Here is a 14660-nt window from a genome sequence, read left to right on the forward strand (position 1 = left end):
AGGAAACTAGCAAACGGTGGGTAAACGAATTACTGTTGGGCAATTGATAGAACTTCAAATAATCAGGACGATATCCAGGCAATGATCATTATATAGGCATCACGTCCAAGATTAGTAGACCGACTCCTGCCTGCATCTACTACAGTACTACTATTACTCCACACATCGACCGCTATCCAGCATGCATCTAGTGTATTAAGTTCATGGATAAACGGAGTAATGCAATAAGAATGATGACATGATGTAGACAAGACCTATTTATGTAGAAATAGACCCCATCTTGTTACCCTTAATGGCAAGGATACATATGTGTCGGTTCCCCTTCTGTCACTAGGATCAAGCACCGTAAGATCGAACCCATCACAAAGCACCTCTTCCCATTGCAAGATAAATATATCAAGTTGGCCAAACAAAGCCCAAATATCAGAGAATAAATACGAGTCTATAAGAAACCACGCATATAAGAGATCAAAGAAGACTCAAATAACTTTCATGGATAAAAAGATAGATCGGATCATAAACTCAAAATTCATCGGATCCCAACAGACACACTGCAAAAAGAGTTACATCATATGGATCTCCAAGAGACCATTATATTGAGAACCAAAAGAGAGAGAGGAAGCCATATAGCTACTAACTACGGACATGTAGGTCTACAAAGAACTACTCACACATCATCGGAGAGGCACCAATGGGCATGCTGAACCCCTCCGTGATGGTGTCTAGATTGGATCTGGTGGTTCTGGACTCTGCGGCGGTTGGAATTGATTTTCGTCGACTCCCCTAGGGTTTCTGGAATGTTGGGGTATTTATAGAGCATAGAGTCGGTTCAGGGGGCACCCGAGGTGGGCACAACCCACCTAGGCGCGCCTGTGCCCCCAGGAGCGCCCTTGTGGGTTGTGCTCCCCTCGGAGCACCCCCCAGGTGCTTCTCCGGCCCACTGGATGTCTTCTGGTCCAAAAAAATCCACAAAAAGTTTTGCTGCGTTTGGACTCCATTTGGTATTGATTTCCTGCGATGTAAAAAAACATGCAGAAAACAACAAATGGCACTTGGCACTATGTTAAGAGGTTAGTACCAAAAATGATATAAAATGACTATAAAATGATTATAAAACATCCAAGAATGATAATATAACAGCATGGAACAATCAAAAATTATAGATACATTGGAGACGTATCAGCAGCAGGTCCTCATCCGCAAATTATGCCTGGCTAATGAGGGGGAGGTGATCGGGGACGAGGCGCTAAAGATGTATGTCGAATTGTTCAACATGCCTTTTGTTGATGCCCACATTGCTGCAATCTTGGATCTGTTTGGTTGGTAGCCCTCAGCGCTTCCAATGGTGGAGATGCCCGAGCTAGTGGAGGCTGCGGCTTGAAGAGATGAGCCGAGTGGGGCGTGCTGTAGGCCTTTCTCATGGCTACACACCCCATTAAGGTGCTGGTGTGGAATGTCCACGACCTCAACGATCCGACGCGGAGAAGCGTGATATACCAAGTGGCCTCGGTGGCCAATCCTAGTATAGTTTGCTTTTAGGAGACTAAGATGGAAGTTTGATGTCTGCTAGAACTACGTCGGTATTTCCCCAAAGAGGAAGGGATGATGCAGTATAGAGACGGTAGGTATTTCCCACAGTGATGAGACCAAGGTTATCGAACCAGTAGGAGAACCTCCTCACACCACGTAAACAACACCTAGACACAAGTAACAAATACTCGTAACCCGACGTGTTAAAGGGGTTGTCAATCCCTTTCGGGTACGGTGCCTCAAGTAGGCAAATAACGTGAGGTAAAAAGTGGTAGATAGGATAAATAGATTGCGGAACGAATAAATTGCAGCAAGGTATTTTTGTACTTTTGGTTTAATAGATCTGGAAATAAATGCAAGAGGAAATAGATCACAATTGCAAATAATATGAAAAGAGACCCGGGGGCCATAGGTTTCACTAGTGGCTTTTCTCGAGAAAAATAGCAAACGGTGGGAAAACAATTACTGTTGGGCAATTGATAGAACTTCAAATAATCATGACGATATCCAGGCAATGATCATTATATAGGCATCACGTCCAAGATTAGTAGACCGACTCCTGCCTGCATCTACTACTATTACTCCACACATCAACCGCTATCCAACATGCATCTAGTGTATTAAGTTCATGAGAAAACGGAGTAATGCAATAAGAACGATGACATGATGTAGACGAGATCCGTTTATCTATTGCAGCAGATATAGATATCATCTTATTATCCTTAGTAGCAACAATACATACGTGTCGGTTCCCTTTCTGTCACTGGGATCAAGCACCGTAAGATCAAACCCACTACAAAGCACCTCTTCCCATTGCAATATAAATAGATCAAGTTGGCCAAAAAAAAACCAAATATCGAAGAAGAAATACAAGGTTATAAGCAATCATGCATATAAGAGATCAAAGAAGACTCAAATAACTTTCATGGATAAAGACATAGATCTGATCATAAACTCAAACTTCATCGGATCCCAACAAACACACCGCCAAAAGACTTACATCATATGGATCTCCAAGAGACTATTGTATTGATAATCAAGAGAGAGAGAGAGAGAGAGAGAGAGAGAGGAAGCCATCTAGCTACTAACTACGGACCCGTAAGTCTACAAAGAACTACTCACGCATCATAGGAGAGGCACCAATGGAAGTGGTGAACCCCTCCATGACAGTGTCTAGATTGGATCTGGTGGTTCTGGACTCTGCGGCGGCTGGATCAATATTTCGTCGCCTCTCCTAGGGTTTCTGGAATATTTGGGTATTTATAGAGCAAAGAGGCGGTTCGGGGGGCACCCAAGGTGAGCACAACCCCCCAGGGCGCACCTCGGTGGGTGCTGCTCCCCTCGAGCAGCCTCTCAGGTGCTTCCTTGGACCATTGGCTTTCTTCTGGCCCAAAAAAATCCTCCAGGAGTTGCGTTGCGTTTGGACTCCGTTTGGTATTGATTTCCTGCAATGTAAAAAACATGCAGAAAACAACAACTGGCACTGGGCACTATGTCAATAGGTCAGTACCAAAAAATGATATAAAATGACTATAAAATGATTATAAAACATTTAAGAATGATAATATAACAGCATGGAACAATCAAAAATTATAGATACGTTGGAGACGTATCAGCATCCCCAAGCTTAATTCCTGCTCGTCCTCGAGTAGGTAAATAATAAAAACAAATTTTTTGATGTGGAATGCTGCCTAACATGTTCATCACATTCTTTTCTTTATAGCATGGACATATGGACTTTTATATGATTCAAAGCAATAGTCTAGTTTTGACATGAAGACTTTAATACTCAAGCATACCAACAAGCAACCATGTCTTTCAAAATATCAACACTAAAGCAAGTTATGCCTAGCCCATCATGCTCAATCATTGATCCATTCATGAAACACACTCGAATATTAGCTAACACCCAATGCTCAAATACGATCATAGTGCCCCTTAGTTGGTGCTTTATAAGAGAAGATGGAGACTCAAATTCAAAATAAAAATTGCGTAAGTAAAAGAAAGGCCCTTCACGGAGGGAAGTAGTGATTTGTAGAGGTGCCAGAGCTCAAAGCTTAAATTGAGACATAAAATTATTTTTGAGAGGCATACTTTTCCTACCAACGAAAATAACTTGGAGCATCCCAACACTTTCCATGCTAGATACATCATAGGCGGTTCCCAAACAGAAAATAAAGTTTATTCCTTTTTCCACCATAACTTTCACTTTCCATGGCTAGCCGTATCCACGGGTGCCTTCCATACCAACATTTTCCAAGGAATTTATTATTTGACAACATAAAGTAAATTCATTTATTCATTTAGGGACTGGGCATCCCTAGTACCTTTGTCGTACTCTCGTGCAATGACAAGCGAATAAACACTCATCATGAGAATAACACATCTAGCATGGAAAATATTGGCTACCCTTTACCGCCTCGCGAGTAGTAGAGCACACAAAAGAGAAGTTTATTTTGAACATTAGAGATGGAACATACAAATTTTCTTAGAACAACATGGAAATACCGCATAGGTAGGTATAGTGGACTCATATGGCAAAACTGGTTTAAAGGGTTTTGGATGCACAAGTAGTGATCATACTTAGTGCAAAATGAAGGCTAGCAAAAGATTGAGAAGCACCCAACCAAAAAGAGCAAAAATCTCGTACCCAAGCATTAAGCATAAGTAACACCGTATAATGCACCATAAGTAGGACATAAATTTCATTGCATAACTATTGACTTTCGTGCTTGCATAGGGAATCACAAACCTTAACACCAATATTCTTACTAAAGCACAATTACTCATCAACATGACTCACATATCATATCATCATATCTCAAAACCATTACTAAGAATCAAGTTTATTTTGTCCAATGATCTTCATGAAAGTTTTTATTATATCCTTCTTGGATATCTATCACTTTGGGACTATTTTCATATGTTGCTTTTGATAAGCTCAAACAAATATAAGTGAAGATCATGAGCATAATTTTTTTCTTTCTCTCAAAATAATCTAAGTGAAGCAAGAGAGAATTTCTTAAATTTTTACTAACTCCCAAATAAATCTAAGTGAAGCATGAGAGTATTTCTTCAAAATTAACAAATCACACCGTGCTCAAAAAGATATAAGTGAAGTACTAGAGCAAGTCCATAGCTCTAAAAATTTAAGTGAAGCATAGGAGCAAGCATAGCATAATTTTTGGCTCTCTAAAAGGGGTGTGTCCAGCAAATATTCAACACTGAAAACACAAATCAAACAAGCAAAGACTCATATCATACAAGGCGCTCCAAGAAAAACTCATATCATGTGACGAATAAAAATATAGTTTCAAGTAAAATACCGATGGTTGTTAGAAGAAAGCGGGGATGCCACTCGGGGGCATCCCCAAGCTTAGTTGCTTGCTACTTATTTGAATATTATCTTGGGGTGCCTCGGGCATCCCCAAGATTAGCCTTTTGCTTATCCTTATTCCTTCATCCATCGTAAGATAACCCAAAACTTGAAAACTTCAATCACACAAAACTCAAACAAAACCTTCGTGAGATCCGTTAGTATAAGAAACCAAACCACTACTATAAGTACTATAGAAAACTTATTATTATTTTGTTTTTGCATTATATCTACTGTATTCCAACTTTTCTATGGCAAAAACTCATCAAAGAAAACCATAGAATCATCAAAACAAGCACACAACGGAAAGAAAAAAGAATCTGTCAAAAACAAAACAGTCTGTAGCAATCTGAAAATTTCGAATACTTCTGTAACTCCAAAAATTATGAAATAAATTTTTGGACGTGAGGAATTTGTCTATTAATCCTCTGCAAAAATAATGAACTTAAAAGCACTCTACTGTAAAAAATTACAACGAATCTCGTGAGCGCAAAAGTTTCAGTTTTTCAGCAAGATCAAATAAACTTTCATCCAAGTCTTCCCAAAGGCATTGCTTGGCACAAACACTAATGAAAACAGAAAAAACACCATCATAACAGTAGCATAATTGTGGTAACACTCAAGAACAGAAAACAAAAATTAAAAATTAAAAATAAATTTTATTCATTGGGTTGCCTCCCAACAAGCGCTATCGTTTTACGCCCCTAGCTAGGCATAACGCGTAGGATCTAAGTTTTGTCATCTTTGGTTCTAGATCCATAAGATGCCCTCATGATTGATTCATATGGTGGCCTAATTCTTGTTCTAGGGAAGTGTTCCATACCCTTAGTGGAAATTGAAATTTCATATTGACTTCTTTCATATCAATCACGGCACCAATAGTACCCAAAAGCGGTCTACCAAGAATAATTGGACAAGATGGATTGCAGTCAACATCAAGAACAATAAAATCTATGGGAACATAATTCCTATTTGCAAGAATAAGAACATCATTAATTCTTCCCATATGCTTTTTAATAGTAGAATCCGCTAAGTGCAAATTTAAAGAGCATTCTTCAATATCGGTAAGACCAAGCACATCACATAAAGATTTCGGAATTGTAGAAACACTAGCACCCTAGTCTCATAAAGCAAAACACTCATAATTTTTAATATTGAGTTTGATAGTAGGTTCCCACTCATCATGCAATTTTCTAGGAATTGAAACTTCTAATTCCAATTTTTCTTCAAAAGCTTTCATCATGGCATCAACAATATGTTTAGTAAAAGCTTTATTTTGTTAATAAGCATGGGGTGAATTTATCATGGATTGCAACAAAGAAATACAATCAATCAAAGAGCAACTATCATAATTAAAGTCTTTGTAATCCAAAATAGTGGGCACATCACTAGTTAAAGTCTTGACCTCTTCAAACCCACTTTTATCAATTTTCTCAACAAGATTTTCACCCTCCGAATCATAGTGATGCCTTCTAACTAAAGTTGACTCCTCTCCAGTCCCTTTTTCATCAATCTTAAATTTACTAAACAAAGAATCAATATAATAAACACCAATCACTTTAAGGTCTTCATCACTATTATCTTCTAACGAGATTGGTTTAGCAGCCATTTGATTCACTAAAGTGGCTTGTGCATTGGATATTTTTTCCAACAAACTTTCAACAAAAGCATACTTAGATTGAAGATTGCAAACTTCTCTACTAATATCATCAAGTTGTTTCGTTATACTCCCTCCATCCCAAAATAAGCGTCTCAACTTTGTAATAGCTCTAGTACAAATATGTACTAAGCTCAAGACACTTATTTTGGGACGGAGGGAGTAGCTTCTAACACAACAGAATGTTCCTTAAGTTCTTCAGTAAAATATTTATTATGCTCAAATTGTGTAGTCATATATTCCTTAGTACTTTTCTCAATTTCAAGCAAAATATTTGGGTAAGGAACATCATAATATTTTCTTTGAGGCATCATGACTACGCAAACAAGAACGAACACAAAAACAGATCTAATAAGAAAATGGTGAAAGAAAAAGAGGGCGAATAAAACGGCAAATTTTTATGAAGTGGGGGAGAGGAAAACGAGAGGCAAATGGCAAATAATGTAAATTGCAAGGAGATGAGATTTGTGATTAGGAACCTCGTTAATGTTGAAGATCCTCCCCGACTACGTTTACGGGAGACTATCTTGAGGTGATCCTCCCCGGCAACGGCGCCAGAAATTCCTTTTGATGTCTGCTAGAACTACGTCGATATTTCCCCAAAGAGGAAGGGATGATGCAGTATAGCGATGGTAGGTATTTCCCTCAGAGATGAGACCAAGGTTATCGAACTGGTAGGAGAACCTCCTCACACCACGTAAACAACACCTGCACACAAATAACAAATATTCGCAACCCGACGTGTTAAAGGGGCTGTCAATACCTTTGGGGTATGGAGCCTCAAGTAGGCAAATAACGTGAGGTCAAAAGTGGTAGATAGGATAATTAGAACGCGGAACAAATAAATTGCAGCAAGGTATTTTTGTATTTTTGGTTTAATAGATCTGAAAATAAATGCAAGAGGAAATAGATCGCAATGGCAAATATGATGAAAAGAGACCCGGGGGCCGTAGGTTTCACTAGTGGCTTCTCTCGAGAAAAATAGAAAACGGTGGGAAAACAATTACTGTTGGGCAATTGATAGAACTTCAAATAATCATGACGATATCCTGGCAATGATCATTATATAGGCATCACGTCCAAGTTTAGTAGACCGACTCCTTCCTGCATCTACTACTATTACTCCACATATTGACCGCTATCCAGCATGCATCTAGTGTATTAAGTTCATGAGAAAACGAAGTAATGCAATAAGAATGATGACATGATGTAGACAAGATCCGTTTATTTATTGCGGCAGATATAGATCTCATCTTGTTATCCTTAGTAGCAACGATACATACGTGTCGGTTCCCTTTCTGTCACTGGGATCAAGCACCGTAATATCGAACCCACTACAAAGCACCTCTTCCTATTGCAAGATAAATAGATCAAGTTGGCCAAACAAAACCAAAATATCGGAGAAGAAATACGAGGCTATAAGCAATCATGCATATAAGAGATCAAAGAAGACTCAAATAACTTTCATGGATAAAAACATAGATTTGATCATAAACCCAAAGTTCATCGGATCCCAACAAACATACCGCCAAAAGACTTACATCATATGGATCTCCAAGAGACCATTGTATTGATAATCAAGAGAGAGAGAGAGAGAGAGAGAGAGGAAGCCATCTAGCTACTAACTACGGACTCGTAGGTCCACAAAGAACTACTCACGCATCATAGGAGAGGCACCAATGGAAGTGGTGAACCCATCCATGACGGTGTCTAGATTGGATCTGGTGGTTCTAGACTTTGTGGCGGCTGGATCAATGTTTCATCGCCTCCCCTATGGTTTCTGGAATATTTGGGTATTTATAGAGCAAAGAGGCGGTTCGGGGGGCACCCGAGGTGGGCACAACCCCCCAGGGCGCGCCTGGGCCGCCTGGCGCGCCCTGGTGGGTGCTGCTCCCCTCGAGCAGCCCCTCAGGTGCTTCCTTGGCCCATTGGCTTTCTTCTGGCCCAAAAAAATCCTTCAGGAGTTGCATTGCGTTTGGACTTTGTTTGATATTGATTTCCTGCAATGTAAAAAACATGCAGAAAACAGACACTAGCACTATGTCAATAGGTTAGTACCAAAAAATGATATAAAATGACTACAAAATGATTGTAAAACATCCAAGAATGATAATATAACAACATGGGACAATAAGAAATTATAGATACATTGGAGATGTATCAAAGTTGTAAACCAGGGTGTGGTTGCGCACTGTTTGGGAAATAAACTAGCGAGTTTCTATTACCTCCAGGCTTCGGGCACTCATGGTGGTATTCTTCTGGCCTGGGACCCCCTTGTGGTCCAGCTCGCAAGCCCACACTATACGGAGAACACGGTCACCGCGCTAGTCATGCCGGTTGGGACATCTTCCCATTGGTGGATGACACAGGTGTATGGCCCTAATCTGGACGCACAAAAAATCGAGTTCATGTAAGAACTAATTGACATCCGAGAGCTCATTGCAGGGCCATGGGCAGTATTGGGGGATTTTAACCTCCTCATGAACCCGAAAGACAAAAGCAACAATCACATTAACAGGCGTATGATGGCGCACTTCAGGTCCAAGCTCAATTTCCTTGAGCTGGAAGAGGTATACCTCAATGGCAGGAGGTACACGTGGTCGAATGAGCGTGGACGGGCTACCCTTGAGAAGTTAGATCACATCTTCACCATGGTGGATTGGGAGGAGCTGCACCCTTCCTGTTTTCTCTCGGCCATGGGATCTGCTGTCTCGGATCATTGCCCCCTACTGTTGGATTTGCATGCTGACTTTAGGGTGGGCAAATGCTTTCGCTTCGAAGCCTTCTGGCCGGAGGCCAAGGGGTTTTGCAATGTGGTGCAGGCTCCATGGACTCTAGTGCCCTTTGTGGGCAATCCCTTTGTGGTTCTCTATAGCAAGCTGAGAGCAACTGCGAAGGCGCTACAAAGTTGGAGTGACAAGTGGATTGGAAACGTGAAGCTACAAATTGCCTTGGCTCTAGAGGTTATCCCTCGGCTAGATGTGGCGATGGAATCGCGACAGCTATCGGAGCAGGAGGTTGGCCTTAGGAGGATCTTGAAAAGAAAGCTACTCGGCTTGTGCTTCCTTGAGAGGTCCATTGTACGCCATCGCTCTAGGATGATGTGGCTATGCGATGGAGATGCCAGCTCGCAGTTCTTCAAGCAACATGCCAGCCACAGGAGGTGCTGTAACACTATTATGGGCCTACAGTGCAATGATCATTACCTCATAGGCCAAGAGGAAATTTGCGGAGGTGGTGGATGGTTACTATCAGGAGATTCTTGGCTCGGCCCTGCAGCCCACCAGGAGTCTCAACCTCAACCTACTGGTGATACCTCCATTTTGCATCATGCTTTGATATTGATATTTATTGCGTTATGGGCTGTTATTCTCATTATGCCACAATACTTATGCCTTTTATCTCTTATTTTACAAAGTTTACACGAAGAGGGAGAATGCCGGCAGCTGGAATTCTGGGCTGGAAAAGGAGCAAATATTAGAGACCTATTCTGCACAACTCCAAAAGTCCTGAAACTCCACGGAAGTTATTTTTGGAATTAATAAAAAACACAGAGCGAAGAAAATACCAGAGGGGGGCCACCCACCGTCCACGAGGGTGGGGGCGCGCCCTACCCCCCTAGGCGTGCCCCCTGCCTCGTGGGCCCCCTGGCAGGCCTCCGGTGCCCATCTTCTGCTATATGAAGTCTTTTACCCTGGAAAAAATCATAAGAAAGCTTTCGGGACGAGACACCACCTCCACAAGGCGGAACCTTGGCGGAACCAATCTAGGGCTCTGGCGGAGCTGTTCTGCCGGGGAAACATCCCTTCGGGAGGGGGAAATCATCACCATCATCGTCACCATTGATCCTCTCATCGGGAGGGGATCAATCTCCATCAACATCTTCGCCATCACCATCTCCTCTCAAACCCTACTTCATCTCTTGTATCCGATCTTTGTCTCAAAACCTCAGATTGGTACCTGTGGGTTGCTAGTAGTGTTGATTACTCCTTGCAGTTGATGCTAGTTGGTTTATTTGGTGGAAGATCATATGTTCAGATCCTTTATGCATATTAATACCCCTCTGATTATGAACATTAATATGATTTGTGAGTAGTTACGTTTGTTCCTGAGGACATGGCAGAAGTCTTGCTGTAAGTAGTCATGTGAATTTGGTATTCGTTCGATATTTTGATGAGATGTATGTTGTCTTTCCTCTAGTGGTGTTATGTGAACATCGACTACATGACACTTAACCATTGTTTGGGCCTAGAGGAAGGCATTGGGAAGTAATAAGTAGATGATGGGTTGCTAGAGTGATAGAAGCTTAAACCCTAGTTTATGCGTTGCTTCATAAGGGGCTGATTTGGATCCATATGTTTCATGCTATGGTTAGGTTTACCTTGATTCTTCTTTCATAGTTGCGGATGCTTGCGAGAGTAGTTAATCATAAGTGGGATGCTTGTCCAAGGAAGGGCAGCACCCAAGCACCTGTCCACCCACATATCAGATTATCAAAGTAACGAACGTGAATCATATGAGCGTGATGAAAACTAGCTTAATGACAATTCCCATGTGCCCTCGGGAGCATTTTCCTTTATATAAGAGTTTTTACAGGCTTGTCCTTTGCTACAAAAAGGATTGGGCCACCTTGCTGCACCTTATTTATGTTTGTTACTTGTTACCCGTTATGAATTACCTTATCACAAAACTATCTGTTACCGATAATTTCAGTGCTTGCAGAGAATACCTTACTAAAAACCGCTTGTCATTTCCTTCTGCTCCTCGTTGGGTTCGACACTCTTACTTATCAAAAGGACTACAATAGATCCCCTACACCTGTGGGTCATCAAGTGTAAGTGCGTCTAGTGCCCCTTAGTGATTTTGGTGTATTGGAGACTTATAGGTTAAGGGACTAATGTGTTTATGAATGTACACAGGTCTATAAGTCTATGAGGAGTTTGATATTTACAGAGAAAGTCGGCCCCTAAAAATGAATATCTTCGACTGAAGATTTTGGTATTCCTAAAGACTTTCATGAAGACTTTGAAAGTGAAGAAATTGGTGTGTCCGTGAAGACTTGATATTCATGTGAGGAATATGAAGCTTGAATACTTTCGTTTTCATAGTTTTGTTTTTCTCTTTCTTGAGTCATAGGAAACACCGTACTGTTAAAGGGGGTCGAGGAAATACTAAGGAAAAATTTCCATGTGATGCTCAACTCAAAATCCTACACCTACCAATCCCTTCGAGTGAAGCCATTGGAAATCTCATACAATTCAGTCAATTTCTTCAGTAACAGAGACGAAGTTTTCTGGTCGCTGAGGAATTTGTTCTGACTTAGGAGTTAGGAATTCACCAGTGCGAATTGCCTACACAGTGAGGAACATGATAGCCCTGAGGAATTTGACAGTCAAATTTCCGACCGTTGCTGTGCTACGCGCCAGCTGTCCCAAAATATCTTATCCACATAACGGTCATATCATTGAAGGGCATTTTATGTCTTATCATGTCGGGGTGCTCCCTAGGCTATAAATAGCCACCCCCTACAACCACTAGCTGGTTGGCTGCTCCGAGAGAAACTGACACTTGCCATTTGAGAGCAACCCATCCTCCGAGGACTTTGAGTGAAAATCATCGAGTGAGGAAAATCCAAACCCAAACACCCACAAACCCAAAGTGATTGAGCATCACTGAAGAGATTGATCATGTGTGGATCCGATGCTTGTTACCTTTGAATACTGTGCTTCTTCTAGACGGTTAGGCATCATGGTCTAGAGCATCCAAGAGGAATTGTGGATCGCCGAGTGACCAAAGTCTGTGAAGGTTTGGAAGTTGCCTGAAGACTTACCATGAGTGATTGGACGGGGTCTGTGTGACCTTAGTTCAAGGAGAATACGGTGAGGACTTGGTGTCCTGAGCTGCGTGCTCAGTGACTGGGTGTCCGAGACTGTGTGTCCTCGAGTTTAAATACTCAGCCGCTCCAACCAGACGTACAACTAAGACAGCAGTTGGAACTGGTCTACCAAATCATTGTCTTCACCAACCCTACTGGTTCTATTTCCCCAACTCTTACATTTCCTCATTACTGCGTTGAGTAGTTGTTCATATCTGTGTTTGAAGACATTGACTGAAGACTTTCTCAATTTCCTCAGTTCAATTTCTTCAGTCTGTTTGTCTTCATCTTGTGCTATCATGTGTTTACGTTTTCTGTACTCTGTGTTTGTCTTCATTTCATCATGATGACTGTGTATGTCTTCTGTTATGCTTACTTCTGAGTACTTATTCTGCTGCAAGTAGTTCTTCCCTAAGGAATTTCCTCACCTGCAAATTCCTCAGTGAAGAATTCATAAAAATCACCTATTCACCCCCCCTCTAGTCGATATAACGCACTTTCATCAAGACTCTTTCCTGGCGCCATTGCCGGGGAGTGAAGCGCCTTTGGTAAGGAAAAATTTATATAGTGTGCTGAAATTTACTTTCACTTGTTACTATGGAAAGTAACCCTTTGAGGGGTTTGTTTGGGGTATCTTCACCCCGACCAGTAGAGAAAAGAGTTGCTCCTCAACCTACTGAACCTACTGAAAACGTTTACTTTGAAATTCCTTCGGGTATGATAGAGAAAATGCTAGCTAATCCTTTTACTGGAGATGGAACATTGCATCCCGATTTGCACCTAATCTATGTGGATGAAGTTTGTGGATTGTTTAAGTTTGCAGGTATGCCCGAGGATGTTATCAAGAAGAAGGTCTTCCCTTTATCTTTGAAGGGAAAGGCATTGACATGGTTTAGGCTATGTGATGATATGGCATCAAGGAACCACAACCGATTGAAATTGGAATTTCATCGGAAGTTTAATCATATGCATCTTGTTCATTGTGAACGTAATTCTATATATAATTTTTGGCCTCGCGAAGGAGAAAGCATCGCTCAACCTTGGGGGATGCTTAAGTCAATGTTATATTCATGCCCCAAATCATGAGCTCTCAAGAGAAATTATTATTCAAAAAAGTTATGCTCGGCTTTCTCTCAACAATCGCTCAATGCTCGATGCTTCTTGTACTGGATCTTTCATGATGAAGACTATTGAATTCAAATGGGATTTATTTGAAAGAATTAAATGCAACTCGGAAGATTGGGATCTTGAAGAAGGTAAGGAGTCAGGTATAACACCTAAGTTTGATTGTGTTAAATCTTTTATGGATACTGATGCTTTTCGTGAATTTAGCACTAAATATGGACTTGACTCTGAGATAGTAGCTTCTTTCTGTGAATCATTTGCTACTCATGTTGACCTCCCTAAGGAGAAGTGGTTTCAATATAATCCTCCCATTGAAGTAAAAGTCTATTAAAGTTGAAGAAAAGACTATCACTTATAATGATCTTGTTGTTCCTACTACCTATATTGAAAAACCACCTTTCCCTCTTAGGATAAAGGATCATGCCAAAGCTTCAACTGTGGTTCGTAAGAGTAATACTAGAAAACCTACACCACTTGAGCAAATTAAAGTTGAACCTAGTATTGCTCTGGTTAAAGATCTCTTGGTTGATAATATTGATGGGCATTTTATTTACTTCTATGGTGAAGCTGCTAGAATTGCAAGACCCGATACTAAAAATAAACATAGACCTATTGTAGGCATGCCTGTTATTTCTGTTAAAATAGGAGATCATTGTTACCATGTCTTATGTGATATGGGTGCTAGTGCAAGTGCAATACCTCATTCCTTATACAAAGAAATTATGCATGATATTGCACCTGCTGAGATAGAAGAAATCAATGTTACAGTTAAGCTTGCCAGTAGAGATACTATTTCACTAGTTGGGATTGTTAGAGATGTTGAAGTATTGTGTGGGAAAGTTAAATATCCTATTGATTTTCTTGTTCTTGGCTCCCCACAAGATGACTTATGTCCCATTATATTTGGTAGACCCTTCCTGAATACTGTTAATGCTGAGATAGACTGCAAAAAGGATATTGTTATGATTGGTTTAGGGGATATGCCTCATGACTTTAATTTTGCTAAATTTCATAGACAATCGCATGATAAAGAATTGCCTAGTAAGGATGAAATTATTGGTCTTTCTTCTATTGTCGTGCCTCCTGATGATCCTTTA

Source organism: Triticum aestivum, chromosome 5B (assembly GCF_018294505.1).
Source record: "Triticum aestivum cultivar Chinese Spring chromosome 5B, IWGSC CS RefSeq v2.1, whole genome shotgun sequence".
In the NCBI taxonomy this organism is placed as follows: domain Eukaryota; kingdom Viridiplantae; phylum Streptophyta; class Magnoliopsida; order Poales; family Poaceae; genus Triticum; species Triticum aestivum.